The sequence below is a fragment of the Gymnoscopelus microlampas genome, assembly GCF_963454915.1.
Source record: "Gymnoscopelus microlampas genome assembly, chromosome: 2".
Classification (NCBI taxonomy): domain Eukaryota; kingdom Metazoa; phylum Chordata; class Actinopteri; order Myctophiformes; family Myctophidae; genus Gymnoscopelus; species Gymnoscopelus microlampas.
This window is the reverse complement of record NC_139939.1, coordinates 4,941,818-4,954,317: the sequence shown is the minus strand read 5'-3', so window position 1 is coordinate 4,954,317 and position 12,500 is coordinate 4,941,818. Positions and strand designations below refer to the sequence as shown.

The window sequence follows — 12,500 nt, the reverse complement described above, 5'->3', positions numbered from 1 at the left end:
CGATTTTTTTTAACTCAAATCTTTGCTTATGGGGGTCCCTGGAACAAAATATTTTGAGATGGGGGTCCGCGGCCAAATACATTATCATTTTGAGGGTCCTTGACATGAAAAAAAGTTTTAGAATCCCCCAGAGTTAGTGTCGAAGTGTCCTTGAGCAAGACGCTGCACCCTTAATTGCTCCCGATGAGCAGGTTGGTGCCTTGCATGGTTTCCTCCGCCATCGGTGTATGAATGTGTGGGTGAATGGCACAATCAATGTACATCGCTTTGGATAAAAGCGCTATATAAATTTACCATTTACAGTTATGTTACAGTAATGCGTCGTTGTCACAAAATCCCAAGACACGCCAGTGTGGCTCCTCACACCATTTGAGAACCACTGGCTCTAGACGGTTGCACCTTCACTGGTAGAGACCAGTACACTGCATCACTGTTTTCAACAGGCGTTTAATAGCTGTACTCCATGACCTTTGACCAGAGGAATTAAAGGGGCTACACCATGAATTTCATTTTTTTTTAGGTTTTTAGTATTTTTTGGGCTCCCCAGTGTCTCTTGTACCCCAAAAAATATTTTTTTTTAACATTCAGTCATTCATGCTCATTTCATGGATTTCCTGAATGGGCGTGTCTGAACAGGCCATTTCAGAATGGCAGGGCAAGTGATGTCACTTGCCCTGATTTTGCATTGATGATGGCCAGACAGAATTACTCAGTAGCTCCCCCCTGCCCAATAGGACGTTTTGGTATTGCAGCTGAAAAAGCTTGGAATGACAGACAGTCAGATTGTGAGAAAAAATATCTGGATGTTTTTTAGGCTTACAACCTGTTTAAAACGTATTAGGGGGCAATATTTATATATAATATATATATTTTTAATTCATGGTGTAGCCCCTTTAAGTGTTTATTGATCATTTATTTGATTTGCAAAGCTTGTGCTTTTGGGTGTGTGGTGCATGATTTAACCTTTAGTAGGTTTGTACTGTAACTGGCACCACGTCCAGATGAATGTCGACAAGGAAGCCATTTCTGAAATCTCTTGTCAATAATTGCAACGATAATAATGACTGCCATGTGGTCAGAAGCCAATGAACAGTGTGGCTGCAGCAGCTTGGACCATTCATTCTAGTAGCACTGATCAATACTTGTATTGATAGTCTAGTAGCACAGATCACCTGAAACATTGCCTACTGGCTCACTGTCAGCTAAATACTGCACTAATAATGGATTTCTAATAAGGTATGATTCGTTTTAGGCTTGTATTTAATCTGTGAAGTCCATGCAGTAATAGTTTAGTTAGATCAGGGGCAACTTTGATGATGGAGAGGGCCAAACGTTTTTAGCTTGTAGATCTGCTTTTTTTTTGCTATTTTGGAATTGGAATCCTGACAAGTAATATTGTTTTATTTTATTTCAAATGCATTTAGTTATACTTATGGAAATAACATATAACTTATATACTGTACTAGAAATACATTGGACATAAAAAAGACAATAGAATTTCAATACTAGTCATTAAGCTACTAATAAAGACTGAAGTAATTAAAGCGGGTCATGTTTGCATGTTTGGAATTGTAACAGCTGAAATCAATAATATATCAGTATTCTGATATTAACCTGCGGGCCGCATTAAGTGAAGGTGGGGGCCGCATGTGGCCCCCGGGCCGCCAGTTGCCCCATGTATGAGTTAGATCAATTGAATCTCATGGCTCTCGTCAATATTTCTTTATCAGTGCAGTTAATAATTTCCTTGAGTTCTTGGCATGTTGCACTACTACTACGCACGAGTTATGCAAGAATCTCTGTTTAACCCTTTAAGGCCGGGAAGGAAACGCATGTGTGTCATTTTAAGGTTTCTTTGGCTATTCAAAAATAGCAGATCTACAAGCTCATAGCGCGGCACTCGGTGCCGCGCTATGAGCTTGTAGATCTGCTATTTTTTTTGAGAAATCGTGTCCCTGGAACAAAATATTTTTAGATGGGGGGCGGGGGTCCACGGACAAATACATATTATTTTGGGGGTCCTTGACACAAAAAGTTTGAAAACCATTGATAATAATAATGAGCAACATAACAAAAAAAAAAAAAAAAAAAAAACTTTAGGAAATGTTAGGATTTACAAGACATTTGTAAAATTTTGAGTTATTTTTTTGAGTGAATTTGTAAAAAGATTTGAGTTAAAAACTTTCGCTTTAAAAAAGTATATATATATTCAACCTAAAGATTTGCACACATTTTCACAAAAAAAAAAAAAAAAATAGCAGATCTACAAGCTTGTATATCTGCTATTTTTATACAGCCAAAGAAATCTTAAAAATGACACAGATGCATTCCCGGTCTTAAAGGGTTAATAACTACAATGAACTATGACAATATAGCGCCTCTGTCGGGTGGAAACCTCATAATGTCCCAAACTGTTATTCAAATCCAAAAAAATAGCAAAAGTAGCAGATCTACAAGCTCGAAGCGCAGCGCAAACTTGTAGCTCTGCTACTTTCGATGCTTTTGTATGACGCGGTAGATCAAGCGGAGAGAGAGATGAGCCGGACACATTTCACTACGCTAGTGCTGCCAAAAATCATCAATAGAAACAGGGAGAGAAAGACGGCCAGAGGTCAAAGGTAGTCGGGAACGGTGCTGGAACTCGCGACGTACTGTCAGGCCACATTAGAGCCTATAGGTTAAGGATAAGAATAATTCCTTTTAACAGGTCGTTCAGGAAAGTCCTCACAGTCTTGTTTCCAATGAGAACCTGTGAGCAATTAGGGGTTAAGAGTCTTGCTCAGGGACAAATTTCAATTCATCAACACATATGCTGACCTGGCCTGGGATCGAACCTGGGGCAACCAGGGCCTCTGGCTCCCTAGGCGGGCTCACTAACCATTCAGCTATGGCCGCCCCTGATATGTGCCCGGAACGCTAGGCCAGCGGCAATATTTGACAATGTTATGGCAAATTTGGTATTATTAACCGATTAAGACCTGAGGCGATTCTTTAAAAAAATCTAAATCCTAACAGTTTTTGGGAGAAAAAAAAAAAAATGTTTTCAAGATTTTTCAAAAATAGCAGATCTACAAGCTTATGAGCTTGTAGATCTGCTATTTTTGAATTGCCAAAGAAATCTAAAGTGACACAGATGTGTTCCAGGTCTTAATGGGTTTAAAAGGTCTTACAACTCCTTACATTGAAATGTGCAGATACCCTGTATACACTTATACAGTATGTTGGTTTGTTTACTGTCGAGTGAGAAAACAATGTTGCACATTTAGGCTAAATCATCTGGGGACCCCCCTAAAATAATTTGGGGACCCCCCCTGGTGGTCCCGACCCCCGGTTTGGGGGAACCACTGGAGTATGAGACAGAGGGAAAGCATATTATCGTTATACTGTGTTCAGTACTGATGCAATTGTCATGATAACCTGGCCGTCATTGAGTAGTAGCGTTCGACTACGTCGTAACCTTTGTCCTCCTTTCTACACAGCTACATTTTCCATGACTGGCGGAAACCTTGTATGTCCGAAACCGTTACTTTTCAGGAAATGGAACCTGTGTGTAGTTCTTATTAACTCTTAATAATACTTTTCATCGGTTCAATATTGATAACAAACCCCACAGACACGCGTTAAGCTTTAAACCTGGCGTCCCTTTTTGGGGAATGTCATTGTAGGCGAACATTTTCAAAAACAGCAAAAATAGTAAAAATCGACAAGCTTGCTACTTTTTTGCCACGTCATACGACCAAGTATGATATATAGGCCATTAACCCATTCAATCCGGGAATGCATCACTGTCATTTTAGGTTTCTTTGGCTATTCAAAAATAGCAGATCTACAAGCTCATAGCGCGGCACTCGGTGCCGCGCTATGAGCTTGTAGATCTGCTATTTTATCAATTTTAGCAAAACCTCTACAAGCTTGTGAGCTACTTTTGTGTGACACTGTCACACGACCAAGTATGATATAAGCTCTTAATGCATGAAAGAACTTAAAAAGGTGAAACATGGAGGTTTCTGCCCGACAGTAACGATACACGTAGCTGAGGATACATTACATTACATTACATTACAGTCATTTAGCAGACGCTTTTATCCAAAGCGACTTACAATAAGTGCATTCAACATACAGTAGTTAGGGAACAAAACTATTAATCACCATGAAGTCCTAAGTACATTCTCTTCTAAAACAAGCAACTAAAAGAGTATACCTAGCGCTAAGGTAAAAGTGCAATATATCAGCTACCTACTTTCTTAAACAGATAAATCAAATGAGCAAGAGCTAAAACAAATAAGTGTATCGAATAAACAAGACCCAATAAAACAATAAAACAATAAAACAACAAACAGGAGAGTTGTCGTCGGCATGATAACAGAACTACAGAGTGTCTGAAACGTGCTCCTCCTTCCTTTGTCGGTTTGTGTGACTCAAGCTGACACTATAAAAAAGGGAGAAGAGAAAAACGTGACTCGTGACCATAAATATAGAGAAGCCCACAGATAATAGATTATGCAAGAAAGGTGTGGGTGGGGGGGGGGGGGGGGGGGCAAAGGCAGCGAAACTGACTGCTGTTCAGATTGTCAAAGAGACAGACGGCACTCAATAACCTTACAGGACACTATACACACCAGAGGAATTCCATGGAAACTGGGGAGTTCTGGCCGGCTGATAATTTCAGTGAGTCACTGAGTGAGCGAACGAGCGAGTCGGTGAGTCAGTGAGTGAGCGAGCGAGCGAGCAAGCGAGCAGAGTGAGCGAGTGAATTAGTAAGCGAGTGAATGACTGACTGACTGACAGACTGACTGACTGACTGACTGACTGAGTTATCCTGTGAGGGGGGATTCAGTGTTCAGCTTATTGCTGAGTGTGCGTGTGTGTGTGTGTGTGTGTGTGTGTGTGTGTGTGTGTGTGTGTGTGTGTGTGTGTGTGCGTGCGTGCGTGCGTGCGTGCGTGCGTGCGTGCGTGCGTGCATGTAGTCGTGGGCTCGCTGCAGAGCGAGCACAGTAATGTTCTTACTGCTTTATTGTATTGTAAGTGTACCTGCCATGCAATGGCAAAACACTTACAGTAATCTTCCATACTTAATTAAGTGTGCCTGCCATGCAATGGCAAAACACTTACGAGTATAGTAATGTGAATGTACAGGACATGTTCACATGTGTTTATCTATGGGCCACATGGCTCAGGAACGGTTGGTTCCCAAGGCTATACTATACAGGACCTGCTGTAGCATGTTCTTCATGCTCATTGAACTCATTGAATCCAACTGTATTAATAACACTCTGCTCGGCCTCAGTGTGTTTCACCCTCAGGAAGGTCCTGAACATGAACATTCAAACCATGTTGCTTTCGACACACATTTTATATTTAACCACTATCAACCTGGCTTCCAGGTGGTACCCCCTCATATAAGCATATTCCCTGGTTATTTTATACTTCGTAGATTTAAAAAAAGCTGATCTACAAGCTCACAAACCATGACAATTACACGTTGTGTAGATCTGCTATTTAAAACATTGTGAAAATTGAGGAATCACTTTAGCAATTCTTCACTTCATAATGTTGAAAATCTCGTGTTGGCTCAAGCACAAAATCTAGTCCAACGTGCGTCTGTTGCCAAATACAGCGTTCATACACGCTCTACAGTGTTACAGTGTTCCCTCTGTTCCAGACTGTTTGCTTTCTGGCTGTTAACGGAACAGCGTCAAATTTTTTGGTGAGCGAAACTTTTCTGCAGATGTTTTCTACTCTCATATTACTACTGCTGCTGCTGCTGTCCTCTCATATTAAACCACCAAGACCGGCCATTTATTTGGCTATTCAAAAATAGCAGATCTACAAGCTCATAGCGCGGCACCGAGTGCCGCGCTACGAGCTTGTAGGTCTGCTGTTTTTGAAAAATCTCGAACATTTTGTGCAAATCTTTGAATATATATATATATATATATTTTGTTTTAACATGTGTAACTCAAATCTTTGCTTCATGGAGGATTCTGGAACAAAACATTTCGAGATGAGGGTCCGCGGCCAAACACACATCTAAAAATGTTTTCAAAATCCTAACAGTATGTTGCTATATCAGTGGTGCTCCAACTTTTGCCAAGGACCACCCAAAATTATACGTATTTTGGCCGCGAACCCCCCATCTCAAAATATGTTATTCCAGGGACCCCCAGAAGCATAAAATAGCACATCAAATAGCTGATCTACAAGCTCGTAGCGCAGCACTCGATATCACTTGTACTGCTATTTTTTTGAATAGACAAAGAAATCTAAAAATGACTCACAGATGCGTTCCCGGTCTTAAAGGGTTAACAGCAGGGAATACACAGACAGACTGACTGTAAAGGCTTTGGCTTGGATGAACCATAGATAGACACAGCCAGGTAAGACTGTATAGACTTGTAGCTATAGGGGCATTTTGACAATTAATAGGCTCTATGCACAGCAGCCATATTGGAAAGAAATTGGGCCTCTTCTTACTTCCTTTACAGGTGTTACCAATGATACTAATTAAGGTTCTGTTCCATTCTGGTCAAACAGAGTCAGGGTGCTGATATTGTGCATGTTTGCTCCCTAGAACCACTTGAGGGGGTTCCAAATGGCCCCTTGCGGGTGTGTAACTCTGAGAGTGTACAAATGGAACCAAATGGACCCGCAAGGGTCCATTTGGTTCCATTTGTAAGCCAATGGAAGCCTATTGTCATACAATTAATTGTGATGAATGTTTTTCTTGTGTTTTTGTCATTGGACATTACAATATATAAATAAATACATATATTTATGTTTGCCCAGAAAATGCACAGGTCAAATATGAATATGAATATGGCTTTCCGTGAATATACAAAGCCTGTTACTGAAATATGTAGATAACTGACAATGCCCAGTACAATTAATCAATCATAAATAATGTATTATGGCAAAAACAGGCCATATACTTAAAGGGTAAGACCACTTTGGTAGAGGTTTGGGTTGTGTATTTACCTTGCCATGATGTAACTCCAAAGCTGGGCAAGAAATCAAAAATAATTGCTCCATTGATTAGAAATTGATAATTCAAAATATGCTCCTCATTGACTTACATTGTATGGTAAAACAGCTCTCAAAGTCACTCTTTTAGCACATAAATGAACCCAAACATAGCTGATTCAGACAATATAGAGCATCACCAAACCCAGTACTGTTTGTTTTTTTAATAAAAATGTCAACTTCCTGTTGATTTTACTATTTGAAGATCTGGATCCGGATCCGCCGATCCAGTCCGGGTTTTCTACTTATTAAAAATGGCAAAATCAACAGGAAGTTGACATTTTTATTTAAAAAAAAAACAGTACTGGGTTTGGTGATGTTCTATATTGTCTGAATCAACTTTGTTTGCGTTTGTTTTTGTGCTAAAAGAGTGACTTTGAGAGCAGTTTTACCGTACAATGTAAGTCAATGAGGAGCATATTTTGAATTATCAATTTCTAAGCAATGGAGCAATTATTTTTTATTTCTTGTCCACCTTTGGAGTTACATCATGGCAAGGTAACTACACAACCCAAACCTCTACCAAAGTGGTCTTACCCTTTAATCATTTTATACTTTTTCTATATTTTACACATTTTTCAACATTTTCTAATTGTTTTGCCCGAAATGCCCCAAAACCGGGACCGCAGGTTCAAAGTGGATAAAAGAGTGTGGACAACAACATGGAAATAATGATTGAAATGTTAATTGTTGTTAATTCCATCCAGCTGTTTTTATACTAATGAATGGAAACTAGTCAAACCATTATGCAATACAACTGTGATTAGCTGAAATAACATCAGTAATAGTAATATCAGTGAGGTGTTTTGGCAGGAGCTGCAAACCCGCACCTACCTGAAGAAATGTGGCATCATACATCATTAGACCAGGACAGGCCTGGAATTTCCACCATTTTAGGAGCAAGGTTCTTGCTGGCTGATATTGCAAAAGCCTTTGGTTCTGTCGATATTTTGACGTTGTAGCGCCTGGGAATCGAACCTGCAGTCTCTCGCGTGGAAAGCCATCATTTTAACCACTAGGCTAAAGGAGCTGTAGTGGCTAAAGCTACTACTGCAAGAACACATTGAAACATAAATCATGTCAAAGGTCATGTCTCACTTAGACACAGGATCTGACACGGATTTTGACCTGATGGTCAAATTATCCCCTGAGCAAGCAGGCACGCTCTATTAGCCCAATGGTAAAAATGTCAACACTTGCGCAGGAAACCGGGTTCAAATCTGACCCGGGGTAGAAGAGGAAAGTTACATAGTACTCTATACAAAAATAAGAAGAATATTTTTTTTTTTACATTTTAACAATACAATCCCTGGCACAAAATATTTTCAGATGGGGGTCCGTGACCGAACACATTCATTTGGGGGTCCTTGACATGAAAACGATTGAGAACGACTGCTCTAGTTCAACATTCTGTTGCTTTTCAGTTATTTTGCGATCATCCAGTACCAAAAATAGCTTGGCTATAATTTTATCTAAATCATTTGACGTTTGATTTCAACCTTTCAACATTAGATTTCATGTGATGTTGGCTATATACGAGTGTGGGAGAATTCAGTTAGTGTTTGGTTCTGCCGTGTGGTCTTTAATGTCGTCGCACATGTCAGCTGCCACTTTTTCATTTCCCCTTTTCTCTGCATTCTCAGCACCGCAGAATATAACAGAAATAACACTGAAAGAACAAACGTATGAATATTGATATGAGTGCAGGTGAATGCAGTCTGTGTTTGGTTCTGCTGTTGTCTTGAACAGTGGCGGAAAGTATCTAAGCACATTTACTCAAGTACTGTACTTAAGTCATTTTATTTTTGGTATTTTTTTACTTTACTGGAGTATTTCCAATTTTCAGTACTTTTACTTCTACTCCACAAGGCAAATATTACACTTTTACTCTGCTACAATTATTTGTAAACTTTAGTTACTAGTTACTTTGTAGATTTTGAGTATTACTACAAAAAATACTTTACCCACTTCAGCCTTATTCACATTTTGGCCATTTGAAAATAGCCGATCTACCAGCTCACAATGCTTCGCTTTTCTTAGATCTGCTATTTTCAAAAGATTTTCATACCACAAAAGTTGTGAAATGGGACATTCTGCATAATGAGTACGTTCTACTTTAAGTATATTTTGATACCAATACTTTTGTACTTTTACTCAAGTAAATGTTGAGTTTGGTCTGTCATGTGTCGTGCGGCTTTGAGTGTCACTCCATACATCAGCAAAAAGTCTGTCCTGCCGTCTCTCAGTTCCCCTTTTCTCTGCATTCTCAGCACAGCAGAGTATCGACAGAAATAGCATTTAAAAGAGCAGATTGATATTGATGACATTGCAAAGGAGACGAACACCCGACCGTTCACCTTTATAAAGGCACATGGTGTCTGTGTGCATGTGTGCCGTCTGTCTCGCTCAGCTGTCCTGCTGTCTGCCCCTCCTACTCTGTCTCCCTCTCAGCTGTGTGTCTCTATACACCGTCCCCCTCTCAGCTTTCCTACCGTCTGTCTCTCATACATTGTCTGTCTCTCAGCTTGTCTCTCCTACACTGTCTTTCTCAGTTGCTCTCAGCTTTCCCAGGGTCTGTCTCTGTAAAGAAAACAAACAAACAAACAAACAAACATTTTGTTTATAATGACTATTTGGTCTGGCCATAATGTAATTATAAATGCTGTGGATTCCAGAACGTAACAGAAGTATAATTTACAGCCTGAGAAGTGGTGTAATTAGCTCTGACAGGAAGCACTTACAGTAGATAATATTCCCCAGATGATCTTGAAAATGAAGATATCCTCGCAGTCGGCAGTGGTGGAAAGTAACTAAGTTAATTTACTCAAGTACTGTAGTACAATTTTGAGGTGTTTTTACTTTACTGGAGTATTTACAATTTTCAGTACTTTTACTTCTACTCCACTACATCTCAGAGGCAAATATTGTACTTTTACTCCACTACAATTATTTGAAAACTTTTTGTAGATATAAATTATTACATTATAAAGCATACATTAACCACTTTAGCCCTATTTTATACATAAACTATTTGAAAATAGACGATCTACAAGCGCACAACGCGTCGCATCGCGTTGTGAGCTTTTGTACTTTTGCTTTTGGTACTTTAAGTACATTTTGATGACAATACTTTTGTACTTTTACTCAAGTACATTTTTTATTCTGGACTTTTACTTGTAACAAAGTATTTCCATATTGCAGTATTGGTACTTTTACTTAAGTAAAGAATTTGAGTTATTTTACCTACATTGGATCCATTAGGAACACAGGTTCTTCATTTTTCCCATTTCCTGAAAAGTAACAGTTTTGGACAGTCAAGGTTTCCAACCGACAGTGACGATATGTTATAATGAAATATGTCACAGAGAGGTAAACAGATAAATAACAGAGGGGGACAGACATGTTACATTGTCACATTGAAATGCATTGAGGTCTGTGGGTTTGTTCTATAGAGCTGATCGACCCTGTGTGAACTCTCTCCTTCCCAGATCATTTCCTCTGTTGGCTACTGTAGGCAGATGTACATAGATTGGTTGATTACAGTTAAGTCTAAGTTTCCAGGAATGGAATTAGTACATTATGTATTAACCACTTCAGGCCGATTTCAAATATAGTGAAAATAGCCGATCTACAAGCTCAAAACGCGTTGCGTTGCGTTCTTATCATTATGTTTTAACGCATTAAGACCGGTAACGCATCTGTGGAAATGTTTTAGATTTCTTTGGCAATTCAAAAATAGCAGATCTACAAGCTCATAGTGCGGCACCGAGTGCACCGAGCTTGTAGATCTGCTATTTTATTCATCTTTAATTTGAATAAATATATTTGAGTTACAAATGTTCGCTTTAAAAAAGTATGCATATTGAAATATTTGCACACATTTTCACGATTATTCAAAAATAGCAGATCTACAAGCTCATAGCGCGGCACTCGGTGCCGCGCTATGAGCTTGTAGATCTGCTATTTTTGAATAGCCAAATAAATCTAGAAATGACACAGACGTGTTCCCGGTCTTAAAGGGTTAAGAGTTATGGGGGTCCTTAAAATTAAAAAAGTTTGAGAACCACTGATCTAGGAACAGATAAAAAAAAACATTCCATATTAACCCATTAGATGCTTTGGTTCTAATGGGTTAATAATCGTTAAAGTGCTACAAGTTAGTCAAATCATAATGTAATTAGTACAGTAAGAATATAAAGCAGTAGTGCAACATCAACTGAAGCATTCAAAATATTACTGTAAATGAAATATACTCATGTGATAAATGACGCGTGGGATCAGATTGGCACAGACTGGCATACTCGATACCCGATACCGATACCCGTATTTAAGGGAGTATCGACATCTGTTCCGATACTGGTATCGGTTATCTAAACAACTCTAGTTGAGTACTTGGTCCGCGACCACTGATACCGACCTTGCGTGAACTTTCAACACCAGAGACTGTGTCCTCTGGGTTCTGAGAGGAAGGCAGATGTATGTAGATCAGGGGTCTTCAGCGTTTTTTCAGGCCAAAGACCCCTTAGCTGAGAGATGAGATGAAGCAGGGACCCTTTCTTTTCTTTTTCCTTTATTTATTCAGGGAAGCCCATTGAGAGCAAGCTCTCTTTAAGACAAATAAAACACATACATAATGAAATACAATAACAACCATTTGAATCATATTACAATCGTCACAGATGCAAATAAATATAGTGTTACATGAAACAGGTGCAGTAACTATGTAATGTGTCAATAGGTACCCTAAATGTCTCTATTGAGACCAATTGTGTTGCAAATTAAACTTTTTCATAAATTTCATACATAGCTTCATAGACTTAATTCATTGTTAATACAGTATGTATTTTCAGACAAAACTTGACCTTTAGCTCTGTACTGGGTCTGCTCTTTTTCCCCTCTAGAGTCTACGCCAAACCTCTTCACCGAAAACAGACGATCTACAAGCTCACAATGCATTGCATATATATGTATATATTTCTATCGTGTTCCTATCACATAAAGACTTGATGGCCCCCTGTAGGAACTCTGAGGACCCCCTGTTGAAGACCCCTGATGTAGATCGGTTGATTATAGTCTGAACATGCCTCCTGCCCATGAGTTCCTCTGTTCGTCCTCGAAGAAACGATTAAAAACAACAAACTAGGGAAATGGATGCCGTTAGCCTGGCATTGTCCCTGTGCGTTGATGTATTTATAATTGTATAGATTGCGGCTGGTGCTGATTGGGTGCGTCCAGTGGGGCGCCAGGCAGTGTAGGCTACTATAACAAAGTACATTTACATGAGTGCTGTACTTAAGTACATCTTTTTAGTATCTGTACTATATTTGAGTGTTCGGAAGCGCACATGGCGCATTTTTAAGCTTGTAGAGCTGGTATTTTCACTGTTTTAGATTGTTTTGGGGCGGGGATATTTAGATTTTTTTCTTTAAAAGAAAATACAGCAATATAGCAAAGAAAATGGGATTTGTCATTCGTACTTT

The 12,500-nt window shown here is 39.2% G+C and overlaps 1 protein-coding gene across 4 annotated transcripts in view; it reads left to right on the top strand.

Moving 5' to 3' along the window:
* The first annotated feature begins 4,558 nt into the window (after positions 1-4,558).
* The window catches only part of LOC311033953 (equilibrative nucleoside transporter 1-like), a 45,210-nt gene continuing 37,268 nt past the window's right edge, over positions 4,559-12,500 (top strand). The window contains exon 1 of one of the 4 annotated variants that reach the window (XM_084041688.1): positions 4,559-4,668. The gene's annotated coding sequence lies outside the window, so the exon portion shown is untranslated. Of the gene's footprint in view, positions 4,705-5,679; positions 5,708-12,500 lie in introns of those variants that run through there. The other 3 variants (XM_084041690.1, XM_084041692.1, XM_084041691.1) reach the window with 3 other exon arrangements.